We start from the raw sequence: 13228 nt of genomic DNA, 5'->3' as shown, positions 1-13228 counted from the left end.
CCTCGATCAGCAAATCCTCTCAGTTCTTCCTCCACATTCCATTCTGAGTCCCTCAGTTTCTCTCTGTCTCCACTGCCACCCCTTGAGGCAAAGCCTTTTCATTTCATGCCTGGAAAACTAAGCAGAATGGCTTTCTAACTGATCTTCCTGCTTCCTGCTCAGACCTCTACAGCTCATTCTTCACTTACAACTAGGGTGATATTCATACAGCCTGAATCAGAGCTTATACTCTCCTGCATCGAACTGTCTATATAGTTAGCAATAGTTTCACTTCTGAAAGCACTTAGAACCAGAACAGGGATTTAAACAAAGTGAAGTTGATTTCTATCATCAATACAGTCAGTCCTGGGCTGCTGTGGCAGTCCCATGACACTGGGAGCCCAGGCCCCTTCTGCTGTCCTAATCCAGCCAGCAGAGTAGTGGAAAAGAGGAAGAAGGAACACTCCTTCCCCTTCAGGTCACTGCTCAGAAGTCATGGGTACCGCTTCTCACATCCCATTGGCCAGATCTATCCACACCCAATTGCAAGGGTGGCTGGAGAACGTGGTCTTGTTTGGTGCAGCTATGAGCCTGTGGGAAGAAGGGGAGAAGGGTCTTGGACAATGACTGGTGGTCTTTGCCACACCCTCTAACAGCTTCCATCGTGCATTCCAAACTTCTCACTGCAGCCCATGCTGTCCTGCATGGTTTGGCCCTCCTGATCTTGCACTGTGTCCAGCCAGATGGATCTTTCAGCTCCCGCTTGCTCCTTAGTTCCTTTGTACTCACCTTTCCCTCTGCCTGAAATGCTCCCCTCCAGACCTCTGCAGGCCTGGCCAGGTCTTGTCATTATGATCTCTGTTCAGTTGATGGCTGTGAAACTTTCTCAGGCTAGCTAGTCTAATCAGTACCCAAACAATTTCTTTAGACTCATCCAGCCTTTTTTAAAGCATCTACCACTACCTTAAAATACCTTCGTTTATTTGTGTATTTGCATCTCCGCATACCACTCATCCACTCTAGAGGAAACACCTTGAAAGCAGGGTCCTTATTGTTCTTGTTCTCCACTCCATCTCCAGTGCTTGGATTTGCAGCTGGCACAGAATGGGTATCTAAATACCAGTTTGATGAATGAATGAATTCATGGAACATGATGAAAATCTGTGCCGCAGTATCGCAGCAGAAGAGATATACATATGTGATTCTAAATGGTTAAAGCTGGGAGGGATAGACTTTTTAGTCCAATTCCCATATATTGGAGATGTATCGTAAGTGTTTTTAATAGTAGAGGGAATTTGCTGAGATTTCTCACAAAGCCTCATGACCCAGAAGGATTTGGCATGGATGCCAGAACAGTTGGTGGGATTCAAAACCTATTGCTCAACCACATCCTACAGGTGTTGATTAATGAATTGATATCAATCAGAATAAAGTCTCCATGAGTTGGGGGGGACATTTGTGTGCAAATCACATCTTCATGAGCCCCCAAGGGGAATGGTGAATAATGGATGATAACCTAGAATCACTCTCTTCCTTTTCCTTTTACCGTTACTGGTCGATTCCCCGAGTCATTGCTGTTATTGTCATTGTAGCTCCGTGAGAGAAGGGACAGGGCCGATCTTGTATACTCTCATCAGGGGCATTTTGGTAAGTTTGAGAAATTTTTCATCACTCTAATGAGTCAGGATATGATTTCTCTTCATTCCATTCAGGCAGTTGACCAAATTCATGGAAAAAGAGGCGCCAACATCAACAGTAAGTGTCCTGGTTCCCTCAGATCTCTGGGTGGGACTTCGAGGCAGAACTCCAGCTTCCGCATTGGAAGCTAGTGGTTTAGCAGACAGGCAGCATATTATTTAAGCCTGTGGGACCTGAAACTGATGTTTAGAATATAAATGTTTAGTGATGATGTTTAGTACACTCCATAGCCCCACTCAGGGTCCACTGATACGTACCAGGCTCAGAGATGCCGAATGGCAGCCAGCTTTTGGTGCGTGGAACTGATTGATAGTGAAATAGAACCAAAGTGGCCCCAGTGTGTACATCTCTGCATTAGGTTATTCTTAGATAACATTTAAACCTGCAAGTGAACCCTAAGTGTACTGCAGAATGCTAGGCCCCGCTGGGAGCACTAGGGTTCACTCCAGCTGTGTGGATTTCTTCTCGTGAGAGACCCTGTGGACTAAGGTCATGGTAGATGTGAACAGAATTCTTAGCCTTCTTATGTTAGGTTGGCACTTGGACTTAATTGGACTTTGGGGAGGGAGAAGAGAGGGAGCGGGGCAGAGAAGAGGGATGCAGGATCTACTTCGATCTCTCTGCGTTCTGACAGAGGGGCATCTTTTAAAATCTGATTGAGTAGTACTCTGTGATTGAGGCCAATTACCTGAGATGGCTGAGTGTTTGTAAAATTTCCAGGCAGTCCTGCTTTCTTTCTTCAGTGCCTTTTCCTCCTCGGTGTCATTGGATGTGAAGTTTAATGTGGGCCCGGAGGTTATGGAGAGAGCCTCATTCCTTTTCCTGACTGTGGCCCACCGCTGGTTGCTGTTCCGGATGAACCCACGGACAGATGGTGGCAACTGGCCCAGTGAGGCTGTGCCGGGAGAACTCTGTTCATTTCATCCCAAACCAGGCCTTTTTTGAAATGCAAAGTGATGATGTCACTTCTGTATTTTAGCCCATCCTTTGACTGGCTGAGTATTATTTTTGGAGGATGGGCACATCAGCTTTGCGAAGTTAGCCAAAAGACAGCAATGAGAGCGAATCTTTGAAACCGGTTCCAGCACGGCCGTTCTCCACTAACAGGTGTGGTGCTGTGCCGCGGATTTCCAGCAGCCGGCAGCAGGCTGAAATACACATACCAGCTCCCTTTCCTCTTATACCTGCTTTGCAAGGGGGATTCTAATCCTTCGGCACGTCAGGAAGGATAACTTCATCCCTGTACTTTCTCCTGCACAGGCTCTAGGCCATCTCCATGAGTGACTCCACCACCCTGAGGAGTTTAGAGCGTCATGGAGTGGGAGGAGGGGTGACTAGTGAGCCTGAAAAGGTGGTGAGGCAGGGCAGTGAGAGAGCAGGAGACAGAAAGGATGCCAAGCACTCTGGAGACATTGACTCTGTTCCTCACCCCACCTCCCTGCTGAGAGAGGCCTTCCCTGACTGCCTCGTCAGCGCTCACCAGCTTGTTTCTCTGGTCAGTCTCCTACTCTAATTTTCTGCATAGACTTCAATTTCAATTATGGTAGAAAACACACCCCATAACATTTACCATCTTAACCATTTTTAAGTGTACATTTCAGTAAAGTTAAGCGTATTCACGTTGTGCTTCCGTCATGCCATTCAGCCCCAGAACTTTGGTGGTGTTGCTTTTTTTTTTTTTTTTTTTTTTTGAGGTGGAGTTTTGCTGTCATTGCCCAGGCTGGAGTGCAGTGGCGCAGTCTCAGCTCAGTGCAACCTCCACCTCCCGGGTTGCGGTGATCCTCCTGCCTCAGACTCCCGAGTAGGTGGGATCACAGGCATGCTCCACCCCACCTGGTTAATTTTTATATTTTTTGTAGAGACGGGGTTTCGCCATGTTGGCCAGGTTGATCTCAAACTCCTGACCTCAGGTGATCTGCGCACCTTGCCCTCCCAAAGTGCTGGGATTACAGGAGTGACCCACCGTGCCCAGCCACCCCAGAACTTTTTCATTTGCAGAACTGAAACTCTGGTCTGCAAAATATACTAACTCCCCATTCCCCCTCCCCACAGCCCCTGGGAACCCCCTTTCTGCTTTCCGTCTCTGAATTTGACAATGCTCGGTACCTCATAAGTGGCATCAGATGATATTTGTCCTGTTGTGACTGATTTACTTCAGTTAGCATTTTGTCTTCAAGGTTCATCACACTGCAGCACATGACAAGATTTTCTTCCTTTTCAAGGCTGCATCATGTTCCACTGTATCCATATATCTGTATAGATGGATCACATTTTGCTTATCCATTCATCCGTTGATGGACACTTGAGTTGCTTCCGTGTTTTGCTGTTGTGAATAACGCTGCTATGAACTTGGTTGTTCAAATACCTTTCTGAGTCCCTTCTTTCATTTGTTTTAGGTATATGCCCAGAAGTGGGATGGCTGGGTCATATGGTGATTGTATTTTTATATTTTTGAGGAACTGTCACAGTTTTCCACAGTGGGCGGCTGTTCCGTCTTACATTCCCGCCAACAGGCCGCAAGGGTTTCAGTTTCTCCACATCCTCGCCAAGACTTGTCATTTTCTTTTCTGTTTTTGTTTGATGGTAGCATTGTGACCTGCATACATTTTCCACTCTGATGTTTTTGTTTATGGCATTTTGTTTCTGTTTATTGCATTGTGTTGCATTTCTGCCCTCCCCCATGAGGATGTATGTGAGCTCCGTGACACCAGCACTTTCACCTGACCTGTGGATTCTCACGTTCCAAAGCACTGGATACATTTGTTGGATGAGTCTCCTTTGTTCTTTGTGGAATGAACCCCCTTCTGTGATTCTGTGGTGGGCTTGCCCTCTCCCTACCTCTAGGCCAGCGAGCTATTTTGATTTTACAAAGTCAAGGGCTGTACCAGTGATTTGGGTGCTTGGTCGTAGACTGCATCCGGTTTTAATTTGATTTTAGGATAACTGGTGGGAAACATTGCATTTGCCAGAGGTGCCTTGTTGGGCTTCTCCTTCAGGCAGCAAGAATTCCACCCAAAGGAGGTGCTGTGGCACAGACTGTCGTGGACTGTGGACTGCCAGAACATCCCACCTGTGGCCTGCTTTCTCCTTTCCTGCCGCTCCGCCCTCAGAGAACTTGATCAGAGAAGCCCACGACTCTTGGGTTTCGTTAACTCTTTGAATGAAATATAAATATACTTACTTTTTCATCATAGTTTAAAAACATTTTAAAGTCATTTTGGACTTATAGAGCAGTGACAAAGGCAGTACAGTTAAAATACTTTTAGACTTATAGAGGAGTGGCAAAGGCAGTACAGTTAAAATAGTTTTAGACTTATAGAGGAGTGGCAAAGGCAGTACAGAGATTTCTGTAAGCCCTTCACTCACCCACCTTCCGCTAACGTGAACTCACATCACCACGCTACAGTCCCCAGAGCTGAGAAACGGACTAACTAAACGACGGACTTTCCTTGAATCTCATCAGTGTTTTCTCTACGGTCCTTTTTCTGTTCCAGAACACTCTATTAAATGTAGTTGTGTCTCCACAGTCACCTTTGATCTGTGACAGCTCCTTGGGTCTGTCTTTTGTGACTGTAACACTGTGATGAGGACAGTGTTGTAAAGGGTTTGTATTTTACAGAATGCCCCTCAGTGTGGGTCTGTCTGATACTTTCTCTTGATCAGACTCGGGGGAAGAGCACCACCCTGCTCGTGGCAGGGTATCGAGGCAGGGGTTGTGATGTCAGCGTGTGTCGTCACTGGTCACGCTAACCTTCCTCAGTTGAGACGGGGTCTGCCAGGCTTCTCCTATGCAAAATTACTTGTTTTCCCTCTCTCCACTTAGTTTGTTAGGAGTAAGTCACTTACTTTATTTCTTCATCAAAGGGACTCACAGCTATGAAGGGCAGAGGATTCACATGGCTAGGTACACTGCTGTTTACCTCCTCACTCCTGAAAAAGCTGTCTCTTCTAAATGTGTGTATTTTTTTTAAAGGTTACTAGGATTTTTCTGAGAAACAAAGGTAAAAAGCTGGGTGAGGTTGGAGGAGAAGAGTTGTGTGTGGTTGTTGTTGATTTCAAAGGCTGGAGTGGTGGTCTGAGTGATGAACCAGAGAAAGGCCTGCTGCACCCAGGGGTGCCTGCCCTGCCCTGGGTGCCGGCCCCGTGGAAGCAGGCCCTTGTTCCCCGTGTTGCCGCCAGGTCCATGTGTCTGCATCAGAGTCTGCAGACTCTCCAGATGTCCTTCCAGTGGTGCCCTGGGGGGCAGACCCAGTCCCACTGCCGCGTCCACCCCTCCCAGGCTGGGTGACCCTGGGGCAGGTCCCCAGCAGTCCTGGATTCACTTTCTTCATGTGTAGAGCAAGAGGGTTGGCCCTGGAAGGTTGTTCTGAGCTCTCGGGCTGTCCCCGGCCACGCTTGGCACGGCTACTGAGGACCAAGCGGCCTCCGAGCCCAGCGGTGCCAGCCTCCTCTGTGTCTGGAAGAACAAGGCCGCCTCAGAACCCGGAGCCTCCTGGTGGCTGCTTTATTCAGACCCTCCCCCGCTTTCCAGAGAAGCCAACTTCTTGAGAGGAAAGAGAAGCACCAACTCCTGGTGCCACATCCAGGGACCCCGGGGCTGGTTGCGCGTGTGGCGTACGCAGAGCAGGCGCGCTCTCCCTTCTCCTTCGCTCTCCAGCCTGAGGCTTGTCTGCCTTCCGGCTTGGGCCACCGCCACCCTCAGCAGCCTTGTCTGCCTCCCGTTCCTACCTCCCCTACCTTGAGTTTAGAAACCCCTAACTGTGCGCTGTTGGGGCACACTGGCTTCTCTCTGTGATGTTCCCAGCTAATGTCAACCCAGTTCATTAATAAATCCGCTTTACCAGATAATGAGACACCCAGGAGAGGTGTGGAAAGGTGTGAGTTCTTCAAGCCGACTGAAGTCCCCTCATCAGTGACCACAGGAATGGGCGTGAATGGGGAATTCGAGAGCCGTGTCATTTAGAGTGATATGTGTCGCATCTGGCAGCGTCCTGCTCAAATGCGGGGCTGGGGCATTTGTTGCAGTATCTTGGCAGCCTAATAGGCTATTCTATGGATGTTCTTTATGGAAAAGAACTGTGAAAAAAAATGAGATGACCAAATTTCCCTTTGCAGCATTCCAGCTCCAATACATCTCTCTGTCCTGGCAACAGAGTGCTCTCTGAGGAATGTTGTTTGTTTTGAGAACAGGGAGTTTTTGTTTTTCATATGGGCCAGTTGCAGGCACATGTGTTTGTGGGCAGCCCTGGTCAGGCATGGCTGGCACTGAGTACAGGCTGTGACTTCAGAGGACTTCCCCAAGGAGCCCAGACTTGTAAGGGAACTCAGACAATTAGCTCCAACAGTAGGGGACAAAGCTAATTTTTAGTAAACTTGTCAGTTGTGTGATTTAGCAAAGGTGCCTGTGTTTTCCAACTTTCTGTTTGATCCTGGTAAAATACACATACCATAAAATTTACCATCTTAACTTTTTTTTTTTTTTTTTTTTTTTTTTTTTGAGACAGAGTTTTGCTCTGTCACCCAGACTAGAGTGCAGTGGCACCATCTCGGCACACTGCAACCTCTGCCTCCCAGGCTCAAGCACTTCTTGTGCCTCAGACTCCCAAGTAGTTGGAACTATAGCCGGGGGCCACCATACCTGGCTAATTTTTTTTTTTTGTATTTTTAGTAGAGACAGGGTTTCGCCATGTTGGCCAGGCTGGTCTGAAACTCCTGGCCTCAAGTGATCCACCCACCTTGGCCTCCCAAAGTGTTGGGATTACAGGTATGAGCCACCGTGCCCAGCCCATCTTAACCATTTTTAAGTCTGTGGTTCCGTGGCATTAAGTTCACTCACCCCATAGGGCACCCATCACCATCATCCATCTCCAGAACTCTTTTCATCTTCCCAAACTGAAAGCGCACCCATTTAACAACAAACTCCCCTCCTCCCTCCTCTCCCCAGCCCTTGGCAACCCCCATTCTCCTTTCTGCCTCTGTGGATTTCACTACTCTAGTGCCTCATATAAATGGAGGCACTCATACAGCATTTGTTTTCCTGTGACTGGCTTATTCCACCGAGCATAATGTCCTCCATGTTCACCCAAGTTGTTGCAGCAGATCTGAGAATCCCCTTCCTTTTGAAGGCTGAATCATATTCCATTGTATGGATAGGCCATATTTTGTTTACCCATTCGCACTTACATTGCTTCCACATTCTCGCTATTGTGAATAATGCTGCTGTGAACATGTGTGTACAAATGTGTTTTTGAGTTCCTGCTTTCCGTTCTTAAAGGACTACACCCAGAAGTAGAAATGTTGGATCATATGATTTGGGGGACTTTTAATATCACTGTATTCTTTGGAGGCTATCTGTGAGGTTCTGGCTTAACTTACCATAAGCATAAATGAATAAAAGTCTTTATTGGCCTTTTTGAAAATAGAAATAACAAGAAGCAAAAAGAATGTGGTAATTATTTGGTAATTAAGGTTCAGGTTCAAACTAGGTAGTGTGATGATGAGACCAAAAGGCAGCTCTGTTCCGTGTTTTATTTTGTTTGTATCATTATCTAACTCCGTGTTTATTCTTGCCACCAGGAAAGTGTGTTTTTTAAGTGATTTTCCCACTGATATATTTTAGAAGTATTTATAAAGTGTTTACAGCATTCGTAATTTTTACTTATCTATACTTTTAAAGGATTAAGAAACATTCTTAGAAATGCTTATTTAAAATGAGTCTGAGATTAAAAACTATTTTTATAAAGTGGACATATGATAGGAGATTCTTTAATTTGGAAAAGGAGCAACCACTTTGCAAAGATTCACTGTGAGATGCATTTATAATTGCAGCCCTACAGGTGCACGAATATTTAATGTACAAAAAGTCGATTTACACAAAAATGTTTTCTTGTGCTTATAGTAGTCTATAAGCATCTACTATGATAATGAAGAACCTCATGCGATTTTGGCCTTGGCACCGTCTTGTTTTTCTCAAGTAATAGGGGTGCACATCGTTACTGCAGACATCCAGGGACTGGCACCAGTCTCAACCCAGCAGAAACCTGAGGGACTTTACGGTACCAGAGGAAGCTGTTGTTGCCGCAGCCAGAAGAATCTTGTAAAAAGGCAGCTCTGATCTTGTGACTTTACTCCACACCATAAATCTTTCAAAGGCTCTCATTGCTTTTAGAATAAAGGCTTCCTGTGGATGGTCAGGTGCATAGTAGGGCCCCAGGGGGCCCTCTCAGCCCCGTCACCCGCCCCCATCTCACTTGTTCTGCCTGTTTTGCTGACCTGGTATCAGTTCCTTGAAAACCTTGCAATCTGTGTCATCACTGGACTTTAGCCAGAACACTGTCCTGTGACTTTTTCTCAGGGTGAAGTTTGCTCATAAAGTCCTCAGATGAGGTTGGTGCCACTTCTTCTAGGGATTTTCTTCTGACGCCTCACATCAGAGTCAGCGGCCCCTCCTCCGTGTGGCTGTAGCACTCTCCACTGTCCTAGTCACAGAATCATAGTGCCCATCACACTGACTCTGTGTTCAAAATGGTTTGGTTTTATTTAACCATGGAGCAGGTATAAAAATACTAATAAGATATATATTAGCTATAAAGGATTCTACACCGTGCACGTTCATGTACTCAATACCCAGCTTTGGTGCCTTTCAGGCACCCTGGGTGTCCCTCCCCAGTCCCACACTCAAAGGAAAACCAGCCAAAATTTCGTGTTATTTGTGCCCTTGCTTTTCTTTATAATTTTACCTCATCTGTTAGTATGCATAAACAGTACATCATTTCGTTTTGCATTTTTAATAAGTCAAATCATATTACGTGTGTTCCTCCATACGTTATCTTTCACTCAGCATTATTTCTGAGATACCGCCTGTGTTGATCTTTATAGCTTTATCATTCATTTCTTTGCTGTCTGAATATGCTGCTATCATTTGGGCTGTCATTGCTTTTATACATCTCTGTATTCCTTCTCTTTTCCTTACACCCTCATCTTCACCCCAACACACACTTTCAGTCTCCAAAAGGGTAGAGTTTATCTTGCTCGTTGTTATGTCTTAGGACCTGGCATAAGAAAATGTTTGTTAAATGAAGTGCATACCCTTTGGTCTGAGAGTCTGCCTGTAAACAATGAGTGAGTTTACCATTCCATGGCAGCAATGACCTTCTTTGGCAAGAGCTCTTTCCTCCCCACACCTTGCCTGGCTATAATACTAGACTAGGGCTCAACAAACTTTTTCTGTAATGTCCCAGATGGCAAATATTTTCGGCTTTGCAGGCCATATGTTTTTTGCCACAGCTACTTACTCCTGCCACTTTGACATAAAGCAGCCATAGATGATGTGTAAACAAATGGGTGTTACAATAAAGCTTTATTTACAAAAGCAGGCAGTGGGCCAAATTTGTCCCACAGGCTGTAGTTTGCCAACCTCTGCTCTAGATGACTCACCTGGTTGGAAGCAAGGACAACATTGCTACTAGTTCAGAGATGGGAAACTTTGATCACAGAGTCCAGGGGGACTCACCCAGTCTATTAATAGTACAGGCAAGGATAAAGCTGAGCTTGTGGTACCTCATAAGGCCATGAGGCAAAATAAAAGTCAAGGGAGAAAGGTAGCAATTTTCAGACGAGGGCGTAAGTGCATCTTAAGAGTCAGTATGTTATGCATTGTAGACTACATTACAAAGCCACAACTAAAAATACTACCATAAGATTTGAATTTTAGGCTGGGACAGAGTTTAGGTATTCATGTCACTGTCTTTCATTGGACGCTTTCTTCCCTGATTCATCTCCAGCATCTGAGGCTTGAGCCCGGCTGGCTATGCATACTGAGGACTAAATTGGTGGCTCAACCCTGTCACTGTGTCAAGCATGCAGAATAGATTCTCATAGAGAAAATATTGACGTATCTTTGTTGAACTGAGAGAGCAGGGCAGCATCCTTGAAGAGCTCTAAGTACAAGTGGAGGGTCCACCTTCACTGAGTTATTCCCCTTATGTTAAAGCAGACTCCCTTGTCATCGTGACATCAGTGTAAGCGAGGTGGAACATTGCAGGGAAAGAGCACGGGCCTGGGGCAGACAGATGGGAATCTGGGTCACTCATAGTCTTCTCATTCTTTAAGCAGGGTGCATGCCTATCTCACAAAATCGTTGTGAGGGATGTATCTTGCTCATGGTGGCAGCAAATGAGTCTGAAAGGAGCATGGCTGAGGGAGACCAAGAGGATGCCGATAAGAGAAGGAACTAGGGACTTTACTGTGCACTACCAGGCATTGTTCTAGCTCTTTTCTCCTCATTCCATTCTCACCATAAGCCTGTAAGAAATAAACTCCACTACTGTCCCCCTCACACAGATGGTAAATGGAGCAGAGAGAAGGCAGGGCGCTGGGCCAGGCTTGCTTGGCTAGAAGGTGGTAGAGCTGGGATTGGGAGCACAGCGTGTCTGGCTGGAGAGTCCCCACGCTTCTCCGCAACATGGTTTATCATAGTGGCAATGCTCATATTTTAAGCCTGGCTGTTGTTAATTTTTATTGAGGACTGGTCCTGAAGCTCCTCACCACTGAGGCTACTCAGTCAGCCCCATTCTGCTGTCCTATAGTTAGTTGATCCTGCCCAACCTATGGCAGAATAGACAAAAGGTGTCCTAGGGAAAGGTTCCTGAAAAAGATCGGAGTATAAAGTTGAAGACGGCTGAGCCCCCACCGTGCTACAGGTGCTGTGATTAGTGGGCAGGTAGACCTCACTAAGGCAGGGTTCTCTTTGTCACCTCCCCACAGAGAGGCCCCAGTAGGCTGGGGAGATGTGGTGTCCCCATACCTGGCAGAGATAGCCACGGTAAGGGACTTCAGTTAGTCGTTTTGATGGTTCTTGGGCTCTGATGAAGGAGACACAGAAAGTGGCCTAGAGACATCCGCCATTCCCCTAAAGACACAAAGCACCCAGGACGTGGTGTCAGTGCCTTCACATACGATGCGTCTCTGAAGCAGTTTCGAAATGTTGAAGAGATTTTAAAATGCCCATGAGGTTGGGCAGATCTGTGCGACTGATCCTGACCAACGAGCTGTGAGTGGAAGTGACCTGTCACTTCTGGGCTGGAGCATTCAGTTACCTGTGAGAGACCTGCTAGGTCTCCTGGACACCGGCCAGCAGCATTCACAATGGTGGCCGCTCCTTCAGCCTGCACCCCCACGTGACAATGACAAGCAGAGACCCACCAGCCCTCAGTAGGCATGTAGTGTGAACAACAAAGAAGCTGTTGACATTTTCAGCCTCTGAGATTTTAAAAAGTTGTTTGTTACTTCAGTGCAACACAGCTTGTGGCTGATCCACAAACTCACTGCAGTTTTCCCCTGTCCTTGCTAATAGCTTGATTTTTTAAAAAATAAACTTGATGTGAGTTCGTAATAGCATGAAAGGATGTTAGGGTTGACTTTGGGTGTATGGAGTTTTATAGAGAGCAAATAGGAAGTTCCGAAATAGAGTCGGGTTTCACACGACTTTGACAGGACTTACATATTGATTCACATCTGTCGGAGAGGCGAGCTTCATGATAGTGTCAATAAATGTTTGATTCATTGGTCAGGCCATTGTTAGGCCACTCAGATGTATGGAAATCCTATTAGCTGATGCATCCAAATTAGTTATTCCCTGGAATATTCTTCTTACCAATTCCTTATTATTGTGGTTTGAAATAGTTCAGCCTTATACTAGCATCTTACCCAACTATGTCAAGATAGGTTAGTGGAGGTGTTATAATTAAGGCTATCATTCCTATTTACCCAAACTGATTCATTTCAGTTTGAAGCTTTCATCTAAATGTTTCTAAAGGCTTCTCACCTTGTTGAGTTTGGGTAAGCCACTCATCCCTATGCAGTCAGTGTTGTTCAGATATCAAGCGCTACTCTGGCTTAGAATTCATATTCTATTATTTATGTCTTTAACAGAGTGGGATTTCTCTACCCTTCACCCTCTAGCCCCCGCATCCCTCTTTATTTTCTCACATTTCCTCTCTTTATCTCTTCCACAGGCATGTGTACACATGTACACACGCACACACACACACACACACACGCACCCACATTCCTTTCTCTCCCAAGATTTAAACTGATCCTGTTCTAAGATCCCTGATACTGGGCAAATGTGTGCACAATATTTATCATCCCTAATGAACAAAACCGCAGGAACCCTTTGAAGCCCCTGCTGGGAGCTGAGGACAGCTTGTTGAGTAGTTGTCAGGTAACCTGAGCCCGCCCCAGCTGCTTGACTTCTGTTTGAATTGTGTACGTTTCTGCTTAAGCACGTGCTGCAAAGGTTTAGGTTTTCAACTTGTGTTCAAGGTGATACGAAGCGAGGGTAGACTTGGTGGAGAATTTTAGTATTGGTGGAAAGGAAAAACGGGCAGCATTTCAGTCCCTAAAAGGTCTGTTTGCCTTTCTCCTTCACTTAAGCTAAACTCTCCAAAACCACACGGAGAATGCTGTCTATCCTCCTCTCTGCCCAGCCTTGCACACCTCCCAAATCCCCTGGCTAAGCCCTGCAAGTGTCAAGCCTGGAATTTGCTGC

The 13228-nt window shown here is 46.1% G+C and overlaps 4 protein-coding genes across 25 annotated transcripts in view; 2 read left to right on the top strand and 2 right to left on the bottom strand.

The window, feature by feature from the left end:
• The window catches only part of LOC126952529 (tubulin beta-2A chain), a 759189-nt gene that overhangs the window by 521380 nt on the left and 224581 nt on the right, over positions 1-13228 (top strand). Inside the window, exon 1 of one of the 18 annotated variants that reach the window (XM_050787246.1) lies at positions 1422-1432. The exons of the other annotated variants lie outside the window; for them this stretch is intronic. The gene's annotated coding sequence lies outside the window, so the exon portion shown is untranslated. Of the gene's footprint in view, positions 1-1421; positions 1433-13228 lie in introns of those variants that run through there. 18 annotated transcript variants of the gene reach the window in all.
• PRPF4B (pre-mRNA processing factor 4B) overlaps positions 1-13228 on the bottom strand; it is a 908191-nt gene that overhangs the window by 694100 nt on the left and 200863 nt on the right. The window lies entirely within an intron of this gene.
• FAM50B (family with sequence similarity 50 member B) overlaps positions 1-13228 on the bottom strand; it is a 667415-nt gene that overhangs the window by 466519 nt on the left and 187668 nt on the right. The gene's annotated exons all lie outside the window — the stretch shown is intronic.
• SLC22A23 (solute carrier family 22 member 23) overlaps positions 1-13228 on the top strand; it is a 190238-nt gene that overhangs the window by 65753 nt on the left and 111257 nt on the right. The window lies entirely within an intron of this gene.

This window comes from Macaca thibetana, chromosome 4 (genome assembly GCF_024542745.1).
Source record: "Macaca thibetana thibetana isolate TM-01 chromosome 4, ASM2454274v1, whole genome shotgun sequence".
NCBI lineage: Eukaryota > Metazoa > Chordata > Mammalia > Primates > Cercopithecidae > Macaca > Macaca thibetana.
Note: the sequence above shows the minus strand (reverse complement) of the source record. Positions and strands in the feature narration are given on the sequence as shown.